Source organism: Eurosta solidaginis, chromosome 4 (assembly GCF_040869045.1).
Source record: "Eurosta solidaginis isolate ZX-2024a chromosome 4, ASM4086904v1, whole genome shotgun sequence".
Classification (NCBI taxonomy): domain Eukaryota; kingdom Metazoa; phylum Arthropoda; class Insecta; order Diptera; family Tephritidae; genus Eurosta; species Eurosta solidaginis.
In genome coordinates, this window is record NC_090322.1 from 69,982,113 (window position 1) to 69,994,505 (window position 12,393).

Sequence of the window (12,393 nt, forward strand, 5' to 3'; positions counted from 1 at the left end):
CAATCTTGTCCATATTTACTAGAAATATTTCCTGCTATAAGGAAGATATATTTACCCAATTTTGTTCCGATATGTAAATTTTTCTTCGAGTTATGGCTCCCGAAAGATTGAAAATTGCTTAGGCAGAAAAGGGGCGGTGACACACCCATTTTCAAAAATTTTAGTGTTTTCCAATTTAGTGTTATCATTCAATCTAGAAAGTAAAATTAAATATACAAAGCTCTTTTTCGCTAAGATATAGCTTATTATTTTTGTCTACGACCCTTTTAAAAATCTTTTATATAAAAGTGGGCGTGGTCTTTAACCGATCTCGTCTGTTTTTTTCTAGAAATATTTCCTGCTATAGGGAAAATTTGCGTACCCAATTTTATTACGATCTGTTAATTTTTCTTCGAGTTATGGCTCCCGAAACATAGAAAATTGCTTAGTCATAAAAGATGCGGTGCCACGCCCATCTTTTTAAGTTTGAAGTTATATTTATAAATCCACTTGGGAAATGAAATACCATTGATATAAACCTCTTTTTTGCAAATATATATGTTATTTTATTTTATTCGTTCGCGTAGTCCTTAACCGATTTCGTAAATTTTTCTTCAAAGGTTTAACCATTTTTGATTTATGATTAATAATATTTGTAAAAGTGATTTTATCAAAAGTGGGCGTTGCCACGCCCATTTTAAAAATGTTTTTAAATTTTTATCAATATCTCTACAAATAGTCCACACGTCAAATTTCAATATTCTAGCCGTATTATTTACTAAATAATCAGTTTTTTTGTGTTTTCCAAAATGTTATATATATAAAAAGTGGGCGTGGTTATCATCCGATTTCTCTCATTTTCAATATCAATCTGTTCTGGGTCCAGATAAGCTCGTATACCACATTTGGTGAAGATATCTCAATATTTACTCAAGTTATCGTGTTAACGGACAGACGGACGAACGGGCGGACATGGCTTAATCAAATTTTTTTTCGATACTGATTATTTTGATATATGGAAGTCTATATCTATCTAGATTTCTTTATGCCTGTACAACCAACCGTTATCCAATCAAAGTTATAATACCTTGTGTACAAGTCAGTGATGATAATCATGGTACATTTGTACTTTTTTTGGTTACATTTCGCTTCCCGAAAGTACGTTGGTACTACATTGTAGAGCTGCAAAAGTATCGTTATAAATATCGATACATCGAGTACTAGGTTCATGGTGCGATTATCGATGTTTTTTTTTAAATATGGAGTACTGTATTCCCATATCTTATTCCTTTTTCAAGCGGCAGGATTACCAGCGTCTAAAACTTTTGTAAGACAAATAAAACATGAATAAATAAAATTACATACATTATGTCAGATGTGTGTTTATTTTATATGAATACCCAACAAGTTGGTGGCTCTGAATATTGAAAAATTCTTACAAAGATTCAATGTGAAAAGTACGTTATTTTTTCATATTATATACACATATATACATGTATTCGTATATGTAGACATATATATACATACATGTATATATTGTATTTCTGCCATGAAAAGCTCTCAGTGAAAACTCATCTGCTTGCAGATGCCGTTCGGAGTCGGCATTAAACAAGGTAGGCCTCATCCCGCCAATTTGTAGGAAAAAAATCGGAGCACGACGCAAATTGGAAGAGAAGCTCGGCTTTAGATCTCTTCGGAGGTTTTCGCGCCTTACGCTTATTTATTTATTTTATTGTATTTACATAAATTTCTGTTATATACATGATATTGCTTTTAAATTGGTCAAGCGCTTTTCACTATAAAAATAATTCGATATACATCGCGATATATCGATACCCTCCCTCTTAAATATCGAAAATATCAAGTAAGCCGAATATCGATACTTTTGCAGCTCTACTACATTGACATATTTGGTACATTTTTGTAAAATACAGTGTAGTGAAAGTCATTTGCAAAGCACTCTGAATGTACAAAAAAAATTAAAATTTTTCGAAGAAAATATATAGTTATGTTGTTTTTTTGCCGAGCACAATTTGCCATTTGCAATTATGGATCATTTAAATATGCTTAGGAAAAATAACATATCTGATTCTAAAATTGTGAACAAATTTTGCATCAATAGAATTAAAGCACAGAAAATAATAACTCAAATAACAGGGCCAGAATATTATAAATCCATAATTGCATTTTGTCAGAAGAATTATTACTCTCTAATAATAGATGAAAGGACTATCAAAAAATGTGTCAGTTTCGATTCGAATTTTTGATAGAAAGTGCATTGATAGGTTTTTAGATTTGATACCTTTGATCGATAGTTTTTATTGCCATTATTAAATCTTTGAAAGACCATTAAATACAACTTAAAAAAATGATTAGTTTCACTGCCGACAATTGCTCGGTTATGATGGGAGCAAAAATCGGAGTGCAAGCAAGGTTGAAACAAGTCGTTCCAAATCTGCATTTTAATAGATTTGTTTGTCACATTTTAAATTTAGCTTTAATGGCCGCTTGTGATGTATTTCCCAACAAAATTGATACATTTTTAAAAGACGTAAACTATAATTTTAGTAACAGCCCCCTTGGGAGGGCAGACTTTCAAAGTTTTCAAGAAAATTTCGGTACAGAAATGCATGTTATACTAAAGTACGCACCCACAAGGTGGCTTTCTGGACTAGCAGTCATAGATAGAATTCTTTAGCAATGGGATTCCCTCAAGTATTATTTTAATCTTTACGTATTTGAAAATAAAAGCAGTAATCAAAATACTAATCTTATATCTGAAATATTTCAAAGTCCTATTTATAAAGTATATTTTACATTTCTTTCTTATATTTTAAATGAAATAAATAATGTGAATGTAGAAATGCAGTCTGAAGATTATTACCAGATTAAACATTTTATAAAAAAATCTTATTTAGAATTCAGTCCTATTTGGATGTTAAATATTGATTCAGACGAAAATCACTTAATCCCAGATGAAGTTTACTGCGGTGTTAATGTGGGTATTATTCTATCAAACAACCTTTTCGAAAAAGATGACGTACACATATTTAAGAGCTGTGCTAAACAATTTTGTATACAATTTTGTAGTACTTTATTAAAGAAAGTAAATTTGAATGATAAAACATTGTTGTGGGCTGCAAAGCTTTCACCAGAAAGTATTTTAAGCGGTGAAACAAATAGGATTGTGCCTTTAGTTATGGACTTGTTTCCGAAATCTGCATTTGATAAAATAAAGTTAATTAATTCTGAATTTAGAGCTTTAGCGGGGCATGAAAGCCTTAAAATATTCAAGAATTTAAATATATGCAGCTTTTGGCAAGAACTAAGATCAGTTAAAAATAAATTAAATGCGCAAATATTTTTCAATATTTATAGAATAGTTCAAGGCATATTGTCGATTCCACATTCATCCAAAAACGTAGAAGGATATTTTCCATACAAAATTTTATTAAAACCAAGTGTAGAAATATACTTAAAATAAACATAGGTTCGAATTTAATAAAAACTAAAGAGTTTATGAAAAAAACTAACAGTAGTCGCCATAATATAGATACGAAAAAAATTTTTTGTCAACTGAGGCATTTAAAGAACTCATATAAGAAGAACAGTTAATGTAGTGATTGAAACATGAGTTATTGTATAGATGAATGTGAATCTTTTGTACCCAAAATATTTTTAAGAAATGTTTTTGCATTGAATGCAGCTGTTATTTTTTTTTTAATATTAATTTTATGTTCCTTACTGGTACTCAATAAATAAATGTTTCTATATATGTACATAATTGTACGCTTCAATCGATAAACTTTTTTTATTATATTTACTGGTACAAGACAGCTGGGTATAATAAAGCAAGCAGCCACACATATGTACATGTAAAATTTAATGCAGGGGTCGCCGAAATCAAAACTGTGGCTGTGTGAGTACAGTGAGAACAAAAATCATCTAAGCTGCAGACATTGGTGCTTTATCGGTAACCGTATCGGTAACCTTATAACAGCTGATTCGACCAACCTTATGGGAATCAATGCAATCGATTATTGGTGCCGCTAGGGTCGTAACCGTATCGTAGCCAACTAATTGGTTTTTGGTTTATAGGTCCGTCACACAAGCAGTTTTTCATATAGATGAGTTTAACACATGCTTATGCATTATGAGTAGATTGCACGTATTTTTATGGAGAACGGTAGAATGAGCGACATTGGCGGCATCTGATATTGAAAAGTAGCCAACTCCCAATTTTGTTCCAAGCAAATCATAAGAAGAAGAATTTGACATTTGCTTTGGCTAAGGGCGTTGGCACACTTTGCAAGTGAAATTATTTTTCCCACTGGTTGGTAAAATTTCTAACATTTTTCGCAAATGAAAACTGCAATCGAATAAGACACAAAATATGTTAGAAGTATTTTTTTTGTATAGGGAGAATGTTTACAACAGTGCTTCGCGAAATTTTGTATGTGAATGGGCAAGGCGTAATAAACTACAATTGCCAAGTCTGAAGTTCCTTCATATTTACAAACGCAACATCTTGGTTGATTGTGGCGATATTATTGGAATGCATAAGCTTGAGTTAAACGCATCTATATGAAAAATGTCATTGTGTCACCGCCTTTACCGTCGTAACGATAAACAGCTTATTACGTTAGTGATACGACTATAGCGATACGACATACGGCATCAATGACTCCCGCTTAAAGCTGCAGACATTGGTGTTTTATCGGTAACCGCATCGGTTCCCTTATGGGAATCAATGCAATCGATTATTGGTGCCGCCAAGGTCGTAACCGTATCGTAGCCAACCAATTGGTTTTTGGTTTACCTGCGTAACGATAAACAGCTGATTACGTTAGTTATACGACTACAGCGATACGACAAACGGCACCAATGACTGCAGCATTATGGGGGTGGTTTAGTTGTTGATGAAAAATCAATGAGGTAGGACGTATTCACGCAAGTTTGTTAACACACAAAAATTAATTCGTAAATATGCCATATAAATACTAGGTACTTTATTGCTTGATTCTAAGGAAAAATTTAAACAAAATAAATTGCTAACGTTAAACCATGAAAACATTCTGCGCATGAGCGTTTGTTTGCAAAATATCTTTTCGCAAATGCGTAAATAAACAGTAGCCTCACCCGATGTTGCTACTCTGCTTGTTCAGCGACAACTAAAGCCGAATAACAGCTCCGACATATAAGCAGTTTTTCATATAGATGAGTTTCACACATGCTTATGCATTATGAGCAGCGGTGGACACAACTACATTTACACAGTTACCAAATTGAGAATGTGTTAGTAAACACGAACGCGTAGCGAGCACGAAAGCAAAATCAATTATTTATTTAGTTTGATATCAATGCTTGAACAGTTAGCACGTGTCACACGCATTCTTTGGTACTCTGTTTTAAGCGCGCGTGCGACACTTCCCTACTGTTGGACCATCGAAACTAAAAGAGCTGTCGTTGATTTTGACCAAGTGGCCGCATCGAAATCAAACTAAAAGAGCTGTCGTTGATTTTGACGAAGTGGCCGTTGTGCTCTCGGTTATCGTATACATATATGGTCGCTTAGCAGGTGCTAAGCTCACGCCCACCACGGATTATGAGTAGATTGTATGTATTTTTATGGAGAATGGTAGAATGAGCGACACTAGCGCCATCTGATATTGGAAAGTAGCCAACTCCCAAATTTTGTTCCAAGCAAATCATAAGAAAAAGAATTTGACATTCGCTTTGTCTAAGGGTGTTGGCACACGTTGCAAGTGAAATTATTTTTCCCACTGGTTGGTAAATTTTCTAACATTTTTCACAATTAAAACCCTCATTAGGGTAGGCACCTTGTCGTTGGTGTGAGGGCTTAGCCGAACTCCATAGCGCCCGACTATGAGACGGAGCTGTTTAGGACTGACATCTACGTCGTTTCGCCTCATAGGATGGCGGCGGGATGTCGGTGACTAAGAACTGCCAACCCCCTAATCCAGGGTGTTATGCGGACCGTGCCTGTTGAATGATTGGCAGCCAGGGGATAAATTCGGCTGTATTCGAACGGAGCCTTCCCGATACCGGGCCACCTCGGGAAGTATTAATGGCCTTACCACAGTAAGGGGCGCTGCTGTGGCGGACGGTTCTTTCCCCGTATATAATACTAGACCGCTGACCCCGCCTTGTCGGGCAGGTGGTCGTACGACGAAGATGAACGACTCATTACCTGATTGTAATAAGGACGATGTAAAGAGGAGGACTGAGTCGCAATCCAAGGACGACAAATACGAATTAAGCGATTCGTCGCACTCGGGGAGCGAGAGTAGTGCTGATTGATGAACTCCATGTTGGAGAAGCACACAAATGAAAATGGAGTAGAAGAGTGGAGAAGGGTACGGAGCAGAGGAAGTAAAAGAGCTCTCTCGCAGTACCGTGTAGCACTAAGAATTGTTCAACGCTTGGGAGCAGTGGTCGACCTAAGAGAAGTGGAGATCGAGCGCTTGGAATGGGCCCATGAAGCGGTAGAAGTAGTTCGAAGGCAGTTCAAAAGGTTTGCTGCGAGAAACCCTCGGTTCTGCAACCGGTACGAGGAGGAAGAAGCGTCGAATGGCAGAATGAAGAGGCAAAATTCGGCGGAAGGCTACAAGCCTGCTTTCAAGAGGCAGAAAGGACCCAGTCCTAGAGCCGTGAGGCAGGGCAGTAGCATAGACAAGACAAGTAGGCCCAAAGCTGTAAGACGGATGGGCTCCAATAGCGAGGTAGCAACTACATCGAAAGCTGCGAGTCAGAGGAAAGTTCCAATTACGGAAGTAGGAGATAAGCCAAAGGGAGATAACGCTAAGACTCTGGCTTTCTCGGAGGTGCCGAAGGGAGATAACACTAAGACTCCTGCTTTTCTCGAGAAGATGAGTGATGTGGCAAAGCGGTCACTGACTGTGGCGCTGGTTGATCGTAGCAGTCCTTTCGGAAAAATGACTACTGAAAGTGAGGGATTGTGGAAAGGGAGCTTATTAGCTTTATGCTTAAGATGATGCGGGAACAACCAAGTAAGACCCTTCCAACCTTTGATTCGGGGGGATGCTATAATCGTGTGAAGATGATAGCGTGCGACAACATCCCGAGCTTACAGTGGCTGGAGGAAGTGATTCCATACCTCCAAAGGCAAGGCACGAACGCGTGGTTTGAGGTGGTGGATAAAGCGCAAATCCTCATGGTACCCAAAAGTTAAGGTATGGATACCATGCGTGATGAAGTCGGAGGGTACACTGCGACTTCTGCAGAATCAGAATCCGAACATACCGACACAGGATTGGAAGGTACTTACTGTATCTCGGCCTACCGGGGATGGTCAGTTCTACATCTTCCAAATAAACAAGCAGGCGGAGGATATTTTGTACACGCAGCTTGGAAAAATGTCCTTTGGCACTGGCAAAATCTACATGCGACTCAGGAAAAGAAGTCCCGAGGATAAAAACCCTAACACGCTAGAGGTGGGCGAAGTCGAAAAGGAGCTCAAAAGCCTAAGGGAAAAAAGACAGGTGGAGATCCCCGACGTCACCACGAACGTGCTAGAAGAGCACCAACCGCTAAACGGTTCTGTGACTCGCATAGAGGAACACCCGGCACAACAGTCACGAGAGGCTGAAGGGGGCCTCGAATACTCTAAACCAAAAGGGCAAGGGGAGAACGACGACGTCAAGACGTAGGTGCTGGAGGGGGACAAACAGCCCAATGGTGCTGCGAGTCCTACAGATAAACCTCCAACACAGTAATGTGGCGTCGAGCGAACTCCTCCTAACCCTTGAGAAGGGTTCGTTTGACGTGGCGCTGATCCAGGAGCCGTGGCTCTTATCGGGAGGAAAGGTTTATGGACTTAGCGCGCGCGGGTTTGGCGTTTACTACGGGCAAACGGAAGGAAGGGTGCGAGCTGTAGTAATGGTAAGGAAACAGCTGCATTCATATATGCTGCCTAATTACACCACTGAGGATCTCGTAGCGGTGGCCGTTGAGCAAAATAATAAGCAGGCATTTATCCTGGCATCCTGCTACATGGCCCATGCTGCGGAGGTTCCACCAATGGAGCGCAAAAGGTTAGTACAGAAGGAAGGCTCAAAGGGCGGTTGGTCATAGGCGCAGATGCAAATGCGCACCACAATGCGTGGGGAGGATCAGATACGAACGAGAGAGGCGAATCTCTGTTTTGTTACATCCTGCTAACCAATTTGCAGATAGCCGAGAAGGGAAATGTCCCTACATACATTGGTCCAACATCCAGTAATGTTCTGGATATTACATTGAGCTCCGAGCGTGATATATCAAGGTATGATTAGATGGTTCTTGATAGACCATCCTTCTCCGACCATGCGTATATCAGCTTCAGCATCCCCCTAAAGAGGGTAGAGAAGGGAGGAACCTTTAGAAACTCTAGGTCAACGAACTGGACTAAATTCCAGAAACATGTAGAAAAAAAACTGGGACAACCCAAAGAGGTTGCTAAGGTAGAGGAACTGGAGGAGTCGAATGAATTCCTAACAAGGACGCTTATGACTGCGTATAACAAAGCTTGTCCTCTAAGAAGTTTCAGAGGAAAAGCAAAGCCGCTGTGGTGAGCAATGAGCTGAGTCTTCTAAGAAGACAGGTAAAAGAAATGTTTAAGCTCGCAAAGACCGCGGAAAGCGAAGCGTGTCGGGACGAGTACAGGGATCTACTGAGGATCTACGAGCGTGAAATTACCAGGGCGAAGAGAAACTCATGGAAAAGTTTCTGTATGGACATAGAGTGCTCCAGCGAAACAGCACGGTTGAAAAAAGTCCTAGCAAAGGGAATCATAGTCCAGGGACTAATAAAGAAAGAGAACGGGGAATGGTCACGTAATAGTGAGGAATATCTTGAGGTGCTTCTCGATACACATTTCCCATCGGGAGACGGTTTAGAAAAGCCAGCAGTCATCACTCACACTTCGATAACGGAGCTAGTAGTGCCGGGCTTGGTGACCGATACCAAGATCAAGTGGGCAGTGAAGACGTTTTCTAAGTTTAAATCGCCGGGCCCAGATGGTATATTCCCGGCCATGCTACAAGTCTCAAGTAGAGCTGTCGTGGAATGGCTTAAAATAATATTCGATGGGTGCATAAGACTGAATCATGTACCGCACTTTTGGAAAACTGCTCGTGTAGCTTTTCTACCAAAGGTGGGGAAAAAGGTGGGGAAGATCGGTCACGTGTATCCCAAAGACTATAGACCCATTAGCTTAACATCATTTCTGCTCAAAACCTTTGAGAGGCTGATAGATGTGTACATAAAGTCCAACGTGGATGAAAATCTGCTCTCCACAACACAGCATGCGTATACCAAAGGCAAGTCGGTAGACACCGCATTACATAGGGGGTAATAAGCTTAGAGAAATCGCTGGAATATAAGGAGTATGCTCTAGGAGTCTTCTTGTACATTGCCGGGGCTTTCAATAATGTTGCAAAATGGGCGATTATGGATGGTCTTAATTACATTAAAGTACATTCTGCCTTAATCCAATGGATCGGCTGCATGTTAAATTGCAGAAAGATTACATCACAATAGGGATTGTACGAGGCCACGAAATCAGTGGACAGGGGCACGCCGCAGGGAGGGGTGCTGTCATAAACCAACTGCTCAGGCAATTCGATGAGGGACCCGTAAAACTTATGGCTTACGCAGATGACGTTGCAATTGTCATAAGTGGAAAGTGCCTTCCAACGATTAGTTCTTTGATGGATCGGGCGCTTCGGGATATTCATACCTGGGCATCTAATGTCGGGTTGAAAGTCAATGCGGAGAAGACGGATATGGTCTTGTTTACAAAGAGGTACAAGGTCCCAAATTGGACCAGGCCTAAGTTAGGGGTGACCTTACAGGAGAAACCTTGCACAAAATATCTAGAAATCATCCTAGACAGTAAGCTGTCATGGAAGCTCAACGCGGAGGAGAGCATCAAGAAGGCCTCAACGGCACTCTATGCATGTAAAAAAATGCTGGGGTGTACGTGGGGCCTATCGCCCTGTCTTTCTCATTGGGGTTTTACAGCGATTGTAAGCCCTATCCTATACAATGGAGTTCTTGTTTGGTGGAAAGCCACACAAAAAACAACATACCACAAAAAATTAGAGCGGGTATGCAGACTATCGATGCTTAGCATTACGGGAGCCCTGAAAACAACCCCGACGGTTGCACTGTATGCCATTCTGCACATCTCACCTGTAGACCTTGTAGCAAAGAACAAAGGGTTAATGACCGCAAGCAGGCTCGGTGCTTCGGGGCAGTTTGAGCGCCGACCATATGGCCATATTAGTATAGCGTCATCAATCACAAGATGAACAGACTACATGATTCCCTATCTGCGCTTCGAGGGAGATCTTAAGACCACAATAGAGGTGGAAGGTTGGCGCAAGGGTGCGCAAATGGCGGAAGAGGCGATACATGTGTACACCGATGGTTCCAAAGTAGTGGAAGGAGTAGGGTCTGCAGTATACTGCGCAAATCCTACAGGTTGCCGGATTACTGTAGCGTTTTCCAAGCGGAAATATTAGCCGTAACCAAAGCAGTAGAAACCCTGGAAGAGAATAGCTTAAGCTGCAACCGTTTTAACTTTTATATTGACAGTCAAGCAGCAATTAAGGCAATAATCTCGCATAGCACAGCATCTAAATGTGTGTTAGAGTGTAAGCAGTCTCTGGAGAGAATCGGGACAGGGAGAAGCATACATCTATATTGGGTCCCAGGGCATATGGGAATAGATGGGAATGAAAAAGCGGACGAACTAGCTAAAAAGGGCGCATCCCTTGAAGCTTGCTCCGCAGATGTCCCAATTAGATTCGGCGAGATTAAGCGACGGCGATAGGTGGACATGATCGACCAAGCGGGAAAGGCGTGGGTTCAAGCGCGGGGCTGTAAAGTGTCGAAGATTATGTGTAGGTCTTCCAGCCTTTGACTAACACAGTTGCTTCTATCATTAAAAAGAGAGGACTGTAGACTCATGACGGGTATTCTGACTGGACACTGCCTTCTGGCGTCACATGCCTTTAAATTAGGCTTGGTCAGTTATAGCAGATGTAGGAAGTGCTGGTTGGAGGAGGAAACGATCGAGCACATTCTGTGCTCGTGCCCCGCACTTGCCAGGCTAAGACACCAGCTATTAGGAGTGATACAGCTGTCAGATCTAGAAGCAGCAAGTGGCTTAAGTCCTATGAAGCTTCTAGTATTTGCCAAGAGGACGGAGTTATTTTATAACATAGGTCCTGGTTTTTGATAGGGTTTTTCAGTTTGGTCGTTAAAACAAACTTCTGGTAACACTACGTACTCAATCAGTCTATGTGAGGTCCTCATGGACTGGCCAGTTCAACCTACCTACCTTCACAATTAAAAACTGCAATATAACAAGCGAATACGACACAAAATATGTTAGCAAGTATTTTTGTTGTATCGGGATAATGTTTACAACAGTGCTTCGCGAAATTTTGTATGTGAATGGGCAAGGCGTAATAAACTTCAATTGCCAAGTCTGAAGTTCCTTCATATTTACAAACGCAACATTTTGGTTGATTGTGGCGATGTTATTGGAATGCATAAGCTTGTGTTAAACGCATCTATATGAAAAATGTCATTGTGTCACCGCCTTAAAGACGAAAGAGAATAATAATACGTATGAAGTGGCGCCAATAATCATTCAACTAAATGGTGACCATTGCTTTAAAGCTAACAGCTCCGGCACATAAGCAGTTTTTCATATAGATGAGTTTCACACATGCTTATGCATTATGAGTATATTGCACATATTTTTATGGAGAATGGTAGAATGAGCGACACTAGCGCCATCTGATATTGAAAAGTAGCCAACTCGCCAATTTTGTTCCAAGCAAATCATAAGAAGAATTTTACATTTGCTTTGGCTAAGGGTCTTGGCACACTTTGCAAGCACAGGGTTTCGTGTAGAACAAGCTAGCTGGACAAAATTATTTTATGAGATTTTCCGTTTCATATGCAGTCATTTATTACAACTACGTCATTTTTTTCTGGCATATGTCCTTTTTTATATTTTTTTTCCAAAATTTTACTTCATATGCATACATTTGCTTATTTCATATACGGTATCTACTGTGAATAAGTGACATAGATCCAAAAAAATTTAAAGGACTTAAGAATATTACTTTATTGTACTTAAATTGAATGGACTACAAATCTCAATACTCTAAAAAATTCCGAAAAAAAAATTAAAATTTTTTATAAAAATTCGTCGAATTTTTCAAATATTTTTTAAATATAATTTAGTTTTTGTTATAGATCGTGACAAATTTTCTTATGGGAAATTAGCTAAAATAAATTTTCGAAAGCGAAGATTGCAAGAGTTGTCCAAAAAGGGGTGTCTACTTATTTATATGAGTGACTGTACATATGTAC